Below are 14,648 nucleotides of genomic sequence, written 5' to 3' on the forward strand. Positions count from 1 at the left end.
TAGGCCAGGGTCTTGTTTGTGTTGATGAGTACTGCAAAACAAACTGGCATGGCCCATCTCATCTGGGCATTCATTGGCAGGTGTTGCAGCCTGGCTTTGTCCACATGCCCCTAGTCCATGCTGGGTGGTGCAGCAGACTGGTACTGCCCAGCCCAGCTCCCAGTCCTAGCACTTATTTGTTGCATTGCCATTCAGCCTGGCAAGCACCTCATCCTGATACTCACGCAACCCAGTGGGTGTTGCAGACCCCCATCCTGGACTTGCTCTAAACCTGACTCACTTTTATGACAGTGGACACTAACTCAGCCTCGTCTGCACTGCCCATAGCTTTGGTTCTCCCACTTACCAGCAGGCACTGTGTCAAAACAGGGGAGTTCCCTAAGCTCCTCTGTCAGACCAGCTCCCAGTGCTGGATCTCGAGCAATTGTTGTAAGGATTAGCCAGACTTGGCCCACTTCTAGTCCCAACATTCACTGCAGCCTTGCCACACACACTTGTTCTGGCTCTCATGTGAATACAGCCCAGCCCTGCCTGGCCCAACCACAGACCTGGCTCTTATGTGGATCAGGGGTGTCAACAACTAGCTCAGCCCATCCCATATGCTGGCTCTAATGAAGCCCAGAAGGTGTTGGAGCTAGTTTTAGTCTGGCACATCCCAGACCCAGGCCACACACATGACAAGGGATTTTGTAGCTGTGGTTCAACCTAGTTTAGCCGTATTCCTAGCTCTTGCAATGACCACTGGGAACTGCAGCCTAGCGGGGGGACCCCTCATCTCCTCTGCTAGACCTGTTCCCAGGCACAAATCTTATGCATACCAAGATTTGCTCTCACCATTGTGATTGGATTCTGAAGCCTGGCCTGCCTAGCCCACTCCCATCCTCAACTCCTGGTAGTGGGTGCTGCAGCATAAGTCTGTCTAGCCTGCCCTCATCCCTGGCTCCCATTCAGACTGCAGGGTGTGGTAGCCTAGCACAACTTGGCCCACACCACATCCTGGCCTCTGTACCTGCCAATGTGCTACGGCTTAGCATGGTCCTGCTCAGTCCACCACCTATGTCAGGCCACTACTTGCCAACAACTGCAGGTATGTGCTCATCAGTATGTGTTTCAATCCAGGAGAAGAGCACCTCAAGCTCCCCCACCAGGTCCTTTCCCAGACCTCATGCGTGTAATTGGATACTAAGCCCCTACTCAGAATAGTCTGCCCCCCTTCGTCTCGGCCTTTGTGTGCTGGTGAATGTTGTGTTCCTGCCATCCCACACTCTGTTCTTGGGTCATCTGTGGGTGCTGCAGCCTGGAATACCCCAGCCTATTCCCAGCCCTTAAGGGTTGATTAGTTCTGTGGTCATGCCTAGCTTGGCCAGTCACTACCCCAGCCTTTGAGAAAACCAGTAGGTAGCTGACCCATAGGGGTGGGCATACAAATTCCCCGCATGAGCTACCCAAAGACCCTGATCTCTTGTTTGCCAGTTAGTGTCATGACCCAGCCTATCATGACCCACCCACTGCCCCAACAGGTAATGTGAACTGTATCCTGCCAGGCAGGCTCCCCAGCCCTTGCTTTTTAAATTTAATTTTATTTTTGATGATACTTACATTGTTGATCAGGAAAGGGTCGAGGATTAGGGGAGGGTGGTAAGACCATTGTTTCCACACTTTCTTCTTCTTCTTCTTGTATCTGGGAAAAGTGTGAGACAAAGGGAGAAACCACATCCAGCCTCCCAACTGCCCCAGCGATGGGAAATGGACACTCAATGTCATCTCAGGTTCCCTGATATGGAGCATGGTCTAAGGGTTCTGCTCTAGTGGTTTTGATAGTTCTGACATGCTGTCGATGTCACAGATCCAAGGATGATGAAATCCTTCCAAAGTCCATTTTCAGGCATAATCTCCATTCACACAGATAATCAGTGTCAAGCTTCAGAGAAATGGATGACCAACTTATTCTGTCATCCTTGCTCTACTGTGGTATCACATGTCCACTGCAGATTCCAATGGACTGCCACATCTTCCATGTGCATCTGGATATGACATCCACTGCTACGTCCAAGCACCAAGGAGGCCCAGTTCTGACACATCCACTCCATTTTCAGATCACAGGTCATGCCACTCTCCTCATGGTTGGAGTTCTGAGTCCAGTAGTCCATGTTGAGAGATCCCCAGTGGATCATACTCCAGCTCTAATTTCTGTGCCTGCTAGCATGCAGTTGACTGGTTTGGTCTTTTCCACATCCCATTCAGCTCTCCTATACATAATTGGGCATTGAGGCCTAAGTCAACACAACTGATTCCACCCTTCAGGCCACACTCAATTCAGCAGGTGCCACTGATTTTCCAGCCAGGCCTGCTATTAATACTGGTTCTCATGCTCACCAGTGGAAACTGCAACCATCTCAGGAGTAACCACAGTTTCCATCCTGGGCCCACTTCCTACCGCAGATCTTGCATTCTCCATGTGGTTCTGCAATCCAGCTCAATAACACTGGCCTCTATTCCTAGCACTAGCCAGCCGATGTTGTGGCAAAGCCCGAACAGCCTGCCCTTATCTGGATCATGCCTGAACCAGTGGATACTGCTGGCCAGCCCAACCTGGCTCTCCCCCTAACCCACTTCACATGTAGGCTGACAGTGGCTGTAACTCTGCCAGCCTGATCTGACCCCAGTCCCAGCCCTCATGCTCACCAGCAGGAGCAGTGGTCCAGCATGGTAATCCCCCAAACTCCCCCACCAGTCTCTCAGCCTCCTCTAGTGGCTCACATGTGTTGATGGATATGCAGCACAGTATGGTATGGGACATTTCACCTCAGTATTTGACAAGCCCTAGCATTTGTATGCAATGGTCAATATTAGCTAATACAGCTTAGGTCTTCCAGTTTCCCTTCCTCCAAACTACGCTGTCACAGCCTTCTGGTGTACCTGCAAGAGCAGTGTTCTGGTCAGTGGAAGTTCCCCAGAGAGCATTCCTCACCTGTAATGTTCTCCTTCAGCATTCTTCCCTCCCACACATCCCATACTCCTTGCCTGAGCTGTCCACTGCCCCCATGCAGCGAGTGTGTAGGTCCCTTTCCTTGCCTTAAGATCCTTCATATCGAGGAAGATTTTTGCTATAAGGAATGAACCTTTTATTAGAAAAACAAATCTGTTACAGCTTTTAAATGCAGTACACTTTATTCTACTACGTACAGTTCAGTAAGAGACTGCTGTTGTAAAACACACTGTACGGGAAAGGACAGCAGGATGTTATACCTCCATGGGCTCCACTGACTGTGGATCAAAACTATGAGAAAAAGAAGTGGCAGCTGAACTGATCATGTGTGGACTTTTTCCTGCCCGTATTCCAGAGGTGGGCATGTCTGGTCTGGCAGCCATAAGACCCTGGCAAAACAGGAAGGAAACAAAGAGAATGTGGAAATGGTGATCTCACCCACCTTCCTGTAGCTCTAGGTCCTTATCACCCTAATCAACTGTGTAACAATCATAAAAAATAAAAATAATATTTTTAAAAAAGAGGCCAGCAGAATAATTTTGTCTAGTCCTGCCAAGGCAACTGCTAGTGGGAATCTAAATTCAGTAAATCTATCATAATGCTATTTTAAAAAATATTTATGTATTTATTTTTATTGGAAAGTCAGATATACAGGGAGGAGTAGAAACAGAGAGGAAGGTCTTCTGTTACCTGATTAACTCCCCAAGTGGCTGCCATGGCCGGAGCTGAGCCAATCAGAGGCCAGAAGCCATGAACGTTTTCCAAGTTTCCTAAGCTGGTTCGGGTTCTCAAAGACTTGGGCCATGCTCCATTGCTTTCCCAGGCCATAAGCAGGGAGTTAGATAGGAAGAGGGGCTGCCAGGACAAATATTGGTGCCTATATGGGTCCTAGCCAGTACAAGGTGAGGATAGTAGCCACTAGGCTACCATGCCGGGCCCAGTGTTATTTTTAAGTTGATCATTTTGTTTGGCCTGCAAAAGATATTGTGAGTACCCGGGTGATACTTGCAAGATCAAAGGTTCCCCACCCCAACACCTAACCAGCAAGACATAGCAGCTATTTATGTGTCGTTTGCATTGTATGTTGTTAACAAGTCTAGAGGTTGTCTAAAGCCGATAGGCAGGTGTGTGTGTGGGTTATTCAAACACCAGACCATTTTCCGTAAAGGGCTTGAGCATCTGTGGTTTTGGTATCCTCAGTGTGTCCAGAACTACTCCTCTGTCCACACTGAGGGATGATAGAGTCATCAGACCCTAGAGTGAATGGTAGTGATGGTAGGGTTTCAGAAACTTGGGCCCTGACTTTAAAATGTGCTTGTAGAAACACCAAAGGATTAATACCTGAGAAGTGCAAGCAGAAAGGTGGAGAGGACTAAAAAGTGGATTGGCATCTGCTAACTTTCATCTTTTATGAAATGTGAGACAAATGTTCAGACTCTGAGTGTGTGTAACTCTTTATTCTTACGGCCCAGAACTCACAGGTGAAACCCATTTCAAAAAAGAGCCAGGAAATGTTGACCAATGGTTATGTTTCCCCTCCCAGGAAGGAGAGCTTTCTGTCTGGAGTGAAGATTTCTTATGGTTCCCAGACTGGTACTGCCACGGTAAGTAAGACCAGTAGATGGTGCTTGTGCTTGGATGTCATGACATTTTCAGAAAATGCTAGGCATATTCAGTGAACTGAATTAGTCTTGTAATCTTTAGTCTTCACCCTCTTGCATTACACACACTGTTTTTCCTTCTGGTGAGTGAGTTTTTTCTTTCTTTCCTTAATATTGGTTTACCTATTTACTTGAAAGGAGGAGTGACTGGACTCTCATCGGTTAGTTTGCTCCCCAGATGGCCACAGTGGCCAGGGATGGGTCACATCAAATCTGCGATCTTGGATCTCCATCTGGGTCCCACATGCATGGCAGAGCCTCAGCACTTGATTGGAAGCACAGCCTCTGGGACTCTGAGCATTTCACTCTGGGATTTTGTCACAGGGAAGAGTTAACCTGCTGTGCCACACTGCCAGCCTCAGATTTCCTCTCTGTGTCCATTGACTGCTGATTGTTGGTGCCAGGGGGTCAATGGCGTGAGCCTCTTTGTTCTGTTCTTTCTTTTGCTTCAGCAGAAAAGAGGCAGTGCCCTTAGTAGTTCCTGTGGGAGTAGGAGTCGAGGATAGCAAGCAAAGCCTGGCAGCAGCAGTGTCCCAGTGTCCCTGGCTTTCACAACTTGACCTGTTTAGTTTTGACTTGTGTTAGTGTTAGTAGAGTGTTCAAGTAGACACACATTGCAGACACCTAGCTTAAAGATGCTTTTCATGCTGTACTGGCATCTAGGAACACCCAGGTTCTTAGTTGTAAGGTCACAGCTATTCAGTGATTTCTAGGAAAGGATTCTTGGTAAGGCTGGCATGAAGAAAATCAGGGACCATTCATTGTGTATTACTGTGGAGGCTTCTACTGCCCTCATGTGGTTGTCAGCATAATACTTCTTAGATTTTCAGTTCTCTTGCTCAGGGTTACCCTTAGCAGCAAAGATGGGAAACCCAATGAAAGGCAAAGAGAACTCTAAGCATCAAACCAGTGTTCTTTCCCTGCTACTTCTCCAAGGCTGGTCTGAGTGTTGCTGTGCAGCTGGTTAGGCTGCTGGTTGGGATATGGCATCCATTATCAGAATGCCAGTTAGAGTGCCAGTTATTGTGTTTCTGATTCACCTTCCTGCTCCTTGGAGGCAGCAGATGATGGCTGAGTGTGTACTGCTCATGTGAGAGACATGGTGGAGTTCTGGGGCCCTGGCTTTAGCCTGGTCGAGCCCCAGGTGTTGGTATGCATTGGAATGTAAACCAGTGAATAGAAGGTCTCTGCCACTCCTCTCTCGCTAATGTTCTGCCTTTTAAATAAATAAATCTTAAAAAAAGATAGAAGCTCTTTTTATAAACAGGAAAGGTTGATTTTGACTCACAGTTTTTGAGGTTCTTTGAAGTACTTGGCCATCTTCTGCTGCCCTGCCAGATGCATTAGCAGGGAGCTAGATCAGAAACAGCAACTGGGACACAAACCAGCACTTGGAAATGGGACACTAGTGTTGTGAGTGGCAGATTTACCTGCCTGCTGAGCCACAAAGTGGGTTCGAAGGTCAACGTCCTTTGGGTGTTCTGTGGCTCTAATAAGAGGCTTAGGCAATCACTGATATCTGAAAGTTGTGAGATGACTGGGTTAGCTCTTCCCATCCATGATCTGGACACTTGGATCGTTTTGTTTTGAAGGTTTCTATGCATCAGTTCTGATACTATTTCTTGAATACATTTTTTCCTTCTCTGTCTGTCTGTCTTCCTTTCCTGTTTGTTTCTTGATTTTTTTTTTCTTTTTTCTGAGACCCATGTTAAGTTGAGTAGTGGCTGCTATGGATTATTTTCTGTGATTGAGATGCTTTTTCCTTTAATGCTATTCATCCTGAAGTCTTAGATTTCCATCTCAAACCTTCTTTTTTGGAGTGTTTTAAGATTATTCATAATTAAGAAATGTCCTTTTGAATTTCTCCTTCAGTCTCTGATCCCGTTGCTTTCTGTTATTCTCCTGTCCATATGTTCTCACCGTGTTCTTGCTGATTCATGGTTTTATGTTTCTAGTTTAAACTCACGTGAATTTTCATTTTTGGCTGCCTGTCTTACTTTTCATAAGAATGTGTAGTAAGCATCTTAAAATCAGTGTGTTCAAACCTGTGCTACTTAAACAGCCTTTACCATTTCAATGTATTTTAACTTTATTCTCCCATTTGTCTACTTGTTTTCCTTTTTTAAAATAAAGTTTTATTTATGTGAAAGGCAAAATGAAGCACAAGAGAAAAGGGAAATTAGGAAAAGAAGGAAGAGAATATGGGAGAAATAAGGAGAAAGAGACAGAGATTGGCAGAGATCTTCCTTGGCTGTACACTGACCAAGTGGCCATAACACTGGGACTGGGGTTGGGGTAGGATGAAGGCAGGAACCAGAAGCTGCGGCTGAGTCTCCTGTGTGTATGTGTGTGTGGGTAGGGGGTGGCAGGAGCTGAACTACCAGAGCCATGAACTGCTGCTTCCTGGGAACATTAGCAGGGAGCTTGATGAGAAGCAGGGCAGGCAGTGTTCAGTCCGGCCATCTGATATGGGAAACTCATGTGGGGAGCAGTATGTTGGCTTGCTGCACCCCAGCTGCCATCCCTGACTTCTCTATTACTCACAATGTACATCTAATCTGTCAGCAGGTCCTGTTCTGCTTGCAGAAAAGAGCCAGATTCGAACCCCTGCTCAACATGTTCACCACCGAGCCAATGTTGTGTTTTGTCTGGGTTACTGCAGTCAGCTCCCAGCAGTTGCCTTGAGTGAGTGCTGCCCAGTCCTCCCCAGAGTCCTGTATACTCTCAGCTCATCATCCTCAGCACATTAGCTTAGGTAAACTCATGTTCCCGGCCACCTGCAAGCTTACGATGAACCTCTGCACTCAGGAAATGCCCAGGTCCTCATGATGGCCAAGAGACCCTGCAACTGTGGCTCCCTGCTAGCTCTCCGCATCGCCCACTTCCTGGATCCTCCTTCTCATGTTGTTATATCCCCTGGCTGAGTGTTTCCCATCCTTTGTGCCTGTGCACTCAAATGTTCCCTCTGCCTCCTGCCTTGCTCCCTTGTTTCCTTCAGATTTGGCCAAAATCTTACTTCCTTTTTGAGCCCTACTGCAGTTTCTGACCCCAATGCTTACCCTTTCCTGACCTCCCCATTTCCCCTCTGCTGCTGACTACCGGGAGACACTGGCAGACTGCACGGGCTAAAGGGCTTAGTGCACCAGGCTGTCCACACTCACCACAGTTGTTGAAAATTGCTGAAGCACAGCTTGGGGTTTCCCATCTTTTCCTTAGGTTCAATGACTTGATGGAACATCTCACAGACTTGGGGAAATTTTTATTTACCAGTTGATTATAAAGCATACAACTCAAGAACAAATGGAAGACTAGAATAGACAGATGTGTAGAAACTCTGTGCCTTTTTCTAAGTGCATCAGTGTATAGCCAGTTTTTCCCTGGAGGCGTTATACTGTTGCCACGCTTGGTTGAATCACTGGTATCCATGATTAAGCTCGGTCTCCATCCACTTCCCCTCGCCAGAGGTGGGGATGGAGGGAGCAGAATTAAGCCTCTACGTGTGGTTTGCTTTTCTGGCAGCTGTGCCCCAGCCTTGATTTACAGAAATTTCTTCACCAGAAAGTCATCTTGCTGTCATGTAAAATATAATAAACCCGAGGAACTTCCAGAACTTTGGGCTTGGGGCAGAGACCAAACATTTATTTTTTAGTACATGCACTTGTCCTGGTTCTACTGTGTAAAATAATAGCCCAAAGCTGCACTCCATTGTCAGAATTGGAATTTGCCTCCAATGCACTCATCACCATCTGGTATACCTTATAATCGTGATACATTAGAACTTAAACTTCTTGGAACAGGGACTTCGTCTTGCTCATTGTTGTGCCATACAGCCCAGTAATGAGACTGGAATGTTACTGCCCAGTGAATAAATTTGTTTTGACTCAATGTGCTGGCAGGTAGCAAGTCTGGTGTTGGGCCACCAAACATAAAAGAGCTCAGTGTTTTCCTGGATTCTAACCTCTGGCCAAAAGTCTTATCTTTTCCTCCACGTTTGTTTATTTCTTCATTTAATAGGGAGGAGTTGGTGAGTATTTTGCTTGGGAGTCAACTATGAACGTTGCATGGGCTCTGCAGCCTTCTGTGTGTCTTTGGCTCAGACCCATACTGTCAGCTAATGGGTTCTTGTTGATCCCTTGTTTCCTTCCCTTGTGTTGTGCTGGCTGACTCCAAGCCCGGTCATTCTCTAGCTTCTGTCTGCTCTATGAATAGGAGTTCTCTCCTAGGGCTTCCTCATATCTGTCAACCTGTGCCTGTGTATTTTTCCCATTCTTTGGACTCATCACTGTTTCTTTTGCTGCTCCTGTGGGCTGATGCTAGCAGGGTGAAGCAGCTGGAATATGGAAAAGCGTACACAGCCTTAGTGCTACAAAGTCCCTATGGAGTGAGCATGGTCAGACAGGATGATGGGGTCCCTCATGACACTGGAGGGAACAGCTGAAGTGAGAACAGGCTTTGTGCTCCTTTGATAAATATCAGTCACAGGGAGAGTTCTTCATGAGGATAGCCACAGTCTGTGGTAATGGGATAAATAACAAAGGCTATATTTTGCTTATTTGTCTTGGCCATGACTTTATTTTTATTTTCCTCTTAGGGATTTGCAGCAAATTTTGCTGAAGCAGTTACCTCCCTAGACTTGCCCATGGACGTTATCGATTGAAAGAATACGATCCAGATAAATATCTGATAGGAGAGGTTGGTAATGGTCCTGTTGATTCTTCATTCAAGATTCTCACGTGTAATTGACCTCCTGTCTCCTTGGCTACATAGATTCCTCACAGTCCATTTCATGCTGAGTGATTGTAGTGGGTTGATCTTTGCATGTGAGTTTGTAGTGTTGATTGTGCGCTGTGTGGTGTGTGAGGCCAATTCTTCTGATGCATTAGAGTGTCCTAGGGCAGCGGTAGGACTGAGAAAGCTTGGGTGGTGTGAAGTCCCTGCCCCCCCTTGGACTCACAGTGTCAAGAGAGGGGATTATCAGTGATGGCCGTGTGTTGTATACATGGCCGTGGATAAGCTGACTGCAGGTCAAAGGCAGGAAGCATGGGTTTGGAGTTTGAGAAATCTCTTACTACTTGTGTGACCTCAATACATTACTTAGTGTCTTTGAGAGTCTAATTCCTTACCCTAGAAAATGCCCCTTCACTGCCCCCTGTCAAGCACAGTTGATATTTTTGCCTTAAAGTGGTAGTGCTCAAAGTGTGGGCCCTAGAGCAGCGATGTCAGCATGTGCTCTGCCCTGGTTAGAATACAGGCTCTGTGACGTGGGGCTTGGTTTTCACAAGTGTTCCAGGTGATTCTGATGCAGCTGAATACAGAGGAGCAGAGCAGGGGTTCTACAGACTTGGGCATGAAGGGCCGGGTAGGAAGTGCCTTTGGCTACTTTGCCTCGATGTTACTCAGTTCAGCCGTCAAGGCCCAAAGCAGTCACAGTTTGTAAAGAAACATGGCTGTGTCCACTGAAACTTAAATCCAGGCAAGCGTAAGCTACAAAGCGGTAGTCTGCAGACCTCTTTACTGGGTAAATGTCCAGGTGTAACTGTCCATTGATTTGTTCCCCCAAGAAAACACTGCAGTGTAAATGAGTGACTTTGAATTCACTCTGAATTAATTCTGAGACAATGTTAGCAAACTGTGATCCTTAATTACAAGTGAGTTGGCTCTCACCAACCTCCTAACCTGGAATTCTTAAGATACCTTCAGGCAGAGGCAGTCCTCCAGTGGGACTGAAGATCTCTTTATTTCTTCTTCTTCTTCATTTTTTGAAGACTTTCATTTATTCATATTGCAAAGTCAGACACACAGAGAGGAAGAAAGACAGAGAGAAAGATCTTCTGTCTGCTGACTCCCTACCCAAATGGCCACAATGGCTGATGCTGCTCCGATCCAAAGGCAAGAGGCAGGGACTTCCTCCAGGTCTCCAACACAGGTACAGGATCTTAAGGGTTAGGGCCATCCTCGACTGCTTTCCCAGACCACAAGCTGGGAGCTAGATGGGAAACAGGGTTGCTGGGATTAGTACCAGTGCCTATATGGGATCCTGGTGCATGCAAAGTGAGTACTTTAGCCACTAGGCTGCTGCATTGGGCTTGAAGATCTCTTTCTGATAATGTGAAGTGTTAACTTACTTTACTTTGAAAAGTTTGATTGTTTTAGGCAATTTCTAGAAGATCTTTCTGTTTTTCTGTTTTGTTTTCTTAGCTGATTGGGAATTTTGGTTCCCAGCGTGCAGAATGAGGTCTGAAATTTGGAGGTCTATAATAACAAACGAGTTTTCTTCAGTTAAGGTGTCCTTGTTGTGTTTTCTTTCACTGCTGGAATGAGTGATGTTTGGAATAGGCCCTTTGTTCTTAGAGATGAGTATGACATGAATGCTGGCAGTTTGGGAAAGAATTTTCCTCAGTGAGATCATGTGTAGCTTGACTGTTCTAACAGTTCCCTTCTTGCCTGGGGCACTAGTAAGACTGTGCCTTCCTGCTTGCTACGTGCATGGATAGCCGCCCACCTGAGAGTGCAGAGTGTTTCTGCAAGTTGTTAGAGGAAGCAGCCAGTGACTTCCGATTTGACGAAACTTACCTAAAGGGTATGAGATATGCAGTGTTCAGCCTGGGGAATTCTTCCGATTTGAACCACTTCAACAAGGTATGTGTGTGTTGAATTATAGGGATACATTCTCTTTTCAATAAATAAACACAAACCTCATACACACACCTAAGTTAAGTCATCTACAAACTGGCACTAAATGATAAATGTCTGGTGTTACTCTTTCTTTATAATTGCAAGTTGCCATGCACATTAGAACACTTGAGGAAGTTTGTGGAAAATGGTGGCAGGTTTTTGGTGCAGTGGCTTTCAGATACCCCTTGGGGGTGACCCACAACTCCTATGTGAATGTGAGATTTGATTTCTTGCTCCTCCACTTGTTATCTAGCTTTTTTGGTTCACATGCAGCCAGGGATACAGCTCAAGGACTTGGGTTCCTGTCCCTGAGCTATGGCCTTGGTTCCAGGTCTGGCCTGCCCTGGGTGGTGGGACCATTTAGAGGATGAATCAGTGAGTGGAATTTATCCCTCATTCACTCTGCCCCTGATATGAAATGAAAATAAGAAAGCAAACTTTTAAAAGAGAAAATTTCTGCAAAGTAGAATATAAAGATAAGTTAAAATGATACAAACGTCTGAACCTAATGCATACTTGGGTCTTCAAAGATAATGCATATAATGAAAATGCTGTATATGAAATTCAACATATTTTTTTGCATCAGAAAAAGTTCTTGGGACCATAGGTGTGCTGGAGCAAGTTAGGCCTCTGCTTACAACATTTTCAAACACCAGTTTGAAGCATTAGTTTGTATCCTTGTTGCTCTCTGCTAGTGTGCTGGGAGGACAGCAGAAGAAGGCTAGAAGTTTGGGTCATGTCTGCCTCATGGGAAATTGTTGCAAGCATTTCCTGAGTGAACTGGTAGAAGGGAAATCTATTCTCTCTCTATTTAAAACTTATTTATTTATATTTATTTTATTTTTTAAAATCTATTTTTATTGGAAAGTCAGACTTGCAGAGGAGAGGCAGAGAGAGAACATTCTTCCATTTCCTGGGTCACTCCCCAAGTGGCTGCAATGACCGGAACAGAGCCAATTCAAAGCCAGGAGCCAGGAGCTTCTCTGGGTCTCCCATGTGGGTGCAGGATCACAAGACTCTGGGCCATCCTCTGCTGCTTTCACAGGCCATAGCCAGGGAAGTGGAAGGGAAGTGGAGTTGCAGGGGTACAAACCGGTGCCCACATTGGATCCCAGAAAACACAAGCTGAGGACTTTAGCCAGTAGGCTGCCACACTGGTGTGTGTATATATATATGTATCTTGAGAGAGAGAGAAAGAGAAAGAGAGACAGAGAGGAAGACTCTCCATCCATTGTTTCATTCTCCAAGTGGCCACAATGGGCAGAGCTGAGCCGATCTGAAGCCAGGAGCCATCTCCAAGTCTCCCACATGGATTATGTCTTTGGGCTATTCTCCACTGACGTCCCAGGCTACAGCCCAGGGAGCTGGATGGGAAGCGGGACTACCGGGATTAGAACTGGTGCCCATATTGGATCCTGGTTCATGCAAGGTGAGGGATTTAGCCACTAGACTACTGTGCTGGGCCCTATTTATATTTTAAAGGCATGTTTCATAGAGAGGCAAGGAGAGACAGAGGATGATGCTCCATCTGTTGGAAAGTCAGATTTGCAGAGGAGAGGCAGAGAAAGAACATTCTTCCATTTCCTGGGTCGCTGCTGAGCCAATTAGGTGTCAGGAGGGAGGAGCTTCTGTGCTCTGTTAGGTTTGGTAGAGCAAGATCAGAGTCCATAGTGGATCATCCAGCCTTGTCTGGAATGTTGAGAATGCCCTACAGGAACCATTCAAGCCTTGTGCCAGCCCACCACAAGGAGTAACCTGCTCTAAAGGTGACTTGGTAAACAACACAAGCATGTGCAACCAGAAGCTGCTACCTTCTACCATCCTCTGTTCCTAAGATATATAAATGCCCACTGCTTTATACTCTGGCCCACCATTTTCCTCACACAGTTACTCTGCTACGTGGAAGTGTTCTGGGCTGTCTCCGCCAGGAAGCAGTCCATCACACTCTCCTCTAAGAAAACACTTTGTCTAAACTAAGACACTCTCTTTTTGTCACAATTGCCTCTAAGCCTAACAGGCTTCCATGTGGGTGCAAGGTCCAAAGGTCTTGGGCCATCCTCCACAGCTTTCCTGGGCTGTAAGCTGGATCTGAAGTGGAACAACCATGACAGGAACTGTCACCTACATGGGATGCCTTGAGCACAGCAAGGAGGATTAGCTTGCTGAGTGCCTTTCTCTCTGCCTTTTGAATCAAATAAATAAACTCACTTTTCATTCAGTTGTTGATTCATGGAAAAAAGTAATTAGCGTTTTTAAAAGATTTATTTATTTATTTACTTTGGAAAGGCAGATTTACAGAGAAGACATAGAGAGAGAAAGATTTTTCTATCCACTGGTTTACTCCCCACATGGCCACAATGGCAGGAGTTGAGCCTATTTGAAGCCAGGAAACAGAACTTTCTTTGGGTCTCCCATGCAGGTGCAGGGTCCCAAGGCTTTGGGCCGTCCTCGACTGCTTTCCCAGGCCACAGGCAGGAAACTGGATGGGAAGTGGAGCAGCTGGGACATGAGCCGGTGCCTATATGGGATCCCGGAACATGGAGAGCATGTATTTTCATACTAATGCTCATCACACCTGTCCTGGAACTAGCATTGTTAATCTTTGTTTTAATGAAAGTGTTGGCTTGTGCCCATGTTTAAAGAAATCTTATGCAGAATATCAGGATGTATCATATACAGATCTTTGGTTGAGACTGGGGTGTGAGGGTTTGAAACCTTTTTGGCTAATTCCTGCTGGAGGGGCAGCAGCTCCTTCCCAAGGCACAGGACAGCTTTGGCTTCTGCAGAACTGTCTGACAACCTGATGGAGGGATCAGGTTTTGAGCTCTTGTTCCTCTTTCCTTGCAGGTCATCAAAAATGTTGATTGGATACTCAGCTCTGGATACTCAGTGCTCATCGTGTGCTGTCTTGAGGGCAGGGTGACTACAATGTGGCTCAAAGCAAACATGGCAGCATTGAAGCCGTCTTCCAAGCATCGAAGTCCCAAGCTCATCTCCCAGCTGAGTGCACTCTGTAAGGGAGACAAGAAGTACTGTGGTGACAACTCCAAGAAAGGTAAATATGAATCCAGAGAGCATGGCTCTGGAAGTGGATCCGAGCTTCAGCACTCAGGATGACATGTGTCACAGAGACACTGAGGTGTTTAGCCTGCAGAGCTGAACTTGACCTCTGCTCCAAGAAGGTGTTTCACTGGCTACTGGTTAGGAGTAAGGCCCGACCTTCCTGGGGTGAGGTTCAGGGAGGCTGGTCGGCCTTAGGAATTAAGCCACAGTGTGCTGGATGTTTCTTCCACAGTGTTCTTCGTTTCTTCCCTGCAAGGAAA

At 46.3% G+C, this 14,648-nt stretch overlaps 1 pseudogene; it reads left to right on the plus strand.

Moving 5' to 3' along the window:
* The first annotated feature begins 1,436 nt into the window (after positions 1–1,436).
* Positions 1,437–14,648, plus strand: part of LOC131483169 (S-adenosyl-L-methionine-dependent tRNA 4-demethylwyosine synthase TYW1-like) — a 35,343-nt pseudogene continuing 22,131 nt past the window's right edge.

This window comes from Ochotona princeps, chromosome 24, assembly GCF_030435755.1.
Source record: "Ochotona princeps isolate mOchPri1 chromosome 24, mOchPri1.hap1, whole genome shotgun sequence".
In the NCBI taxonomy this organism is placed as follows: domain Eukaryota; kingdom Metazoa; phylum Chordata; class Mammalia; order Lagomorpha; family Ochotonidae; genus Ochotona; species Ochotona princeps.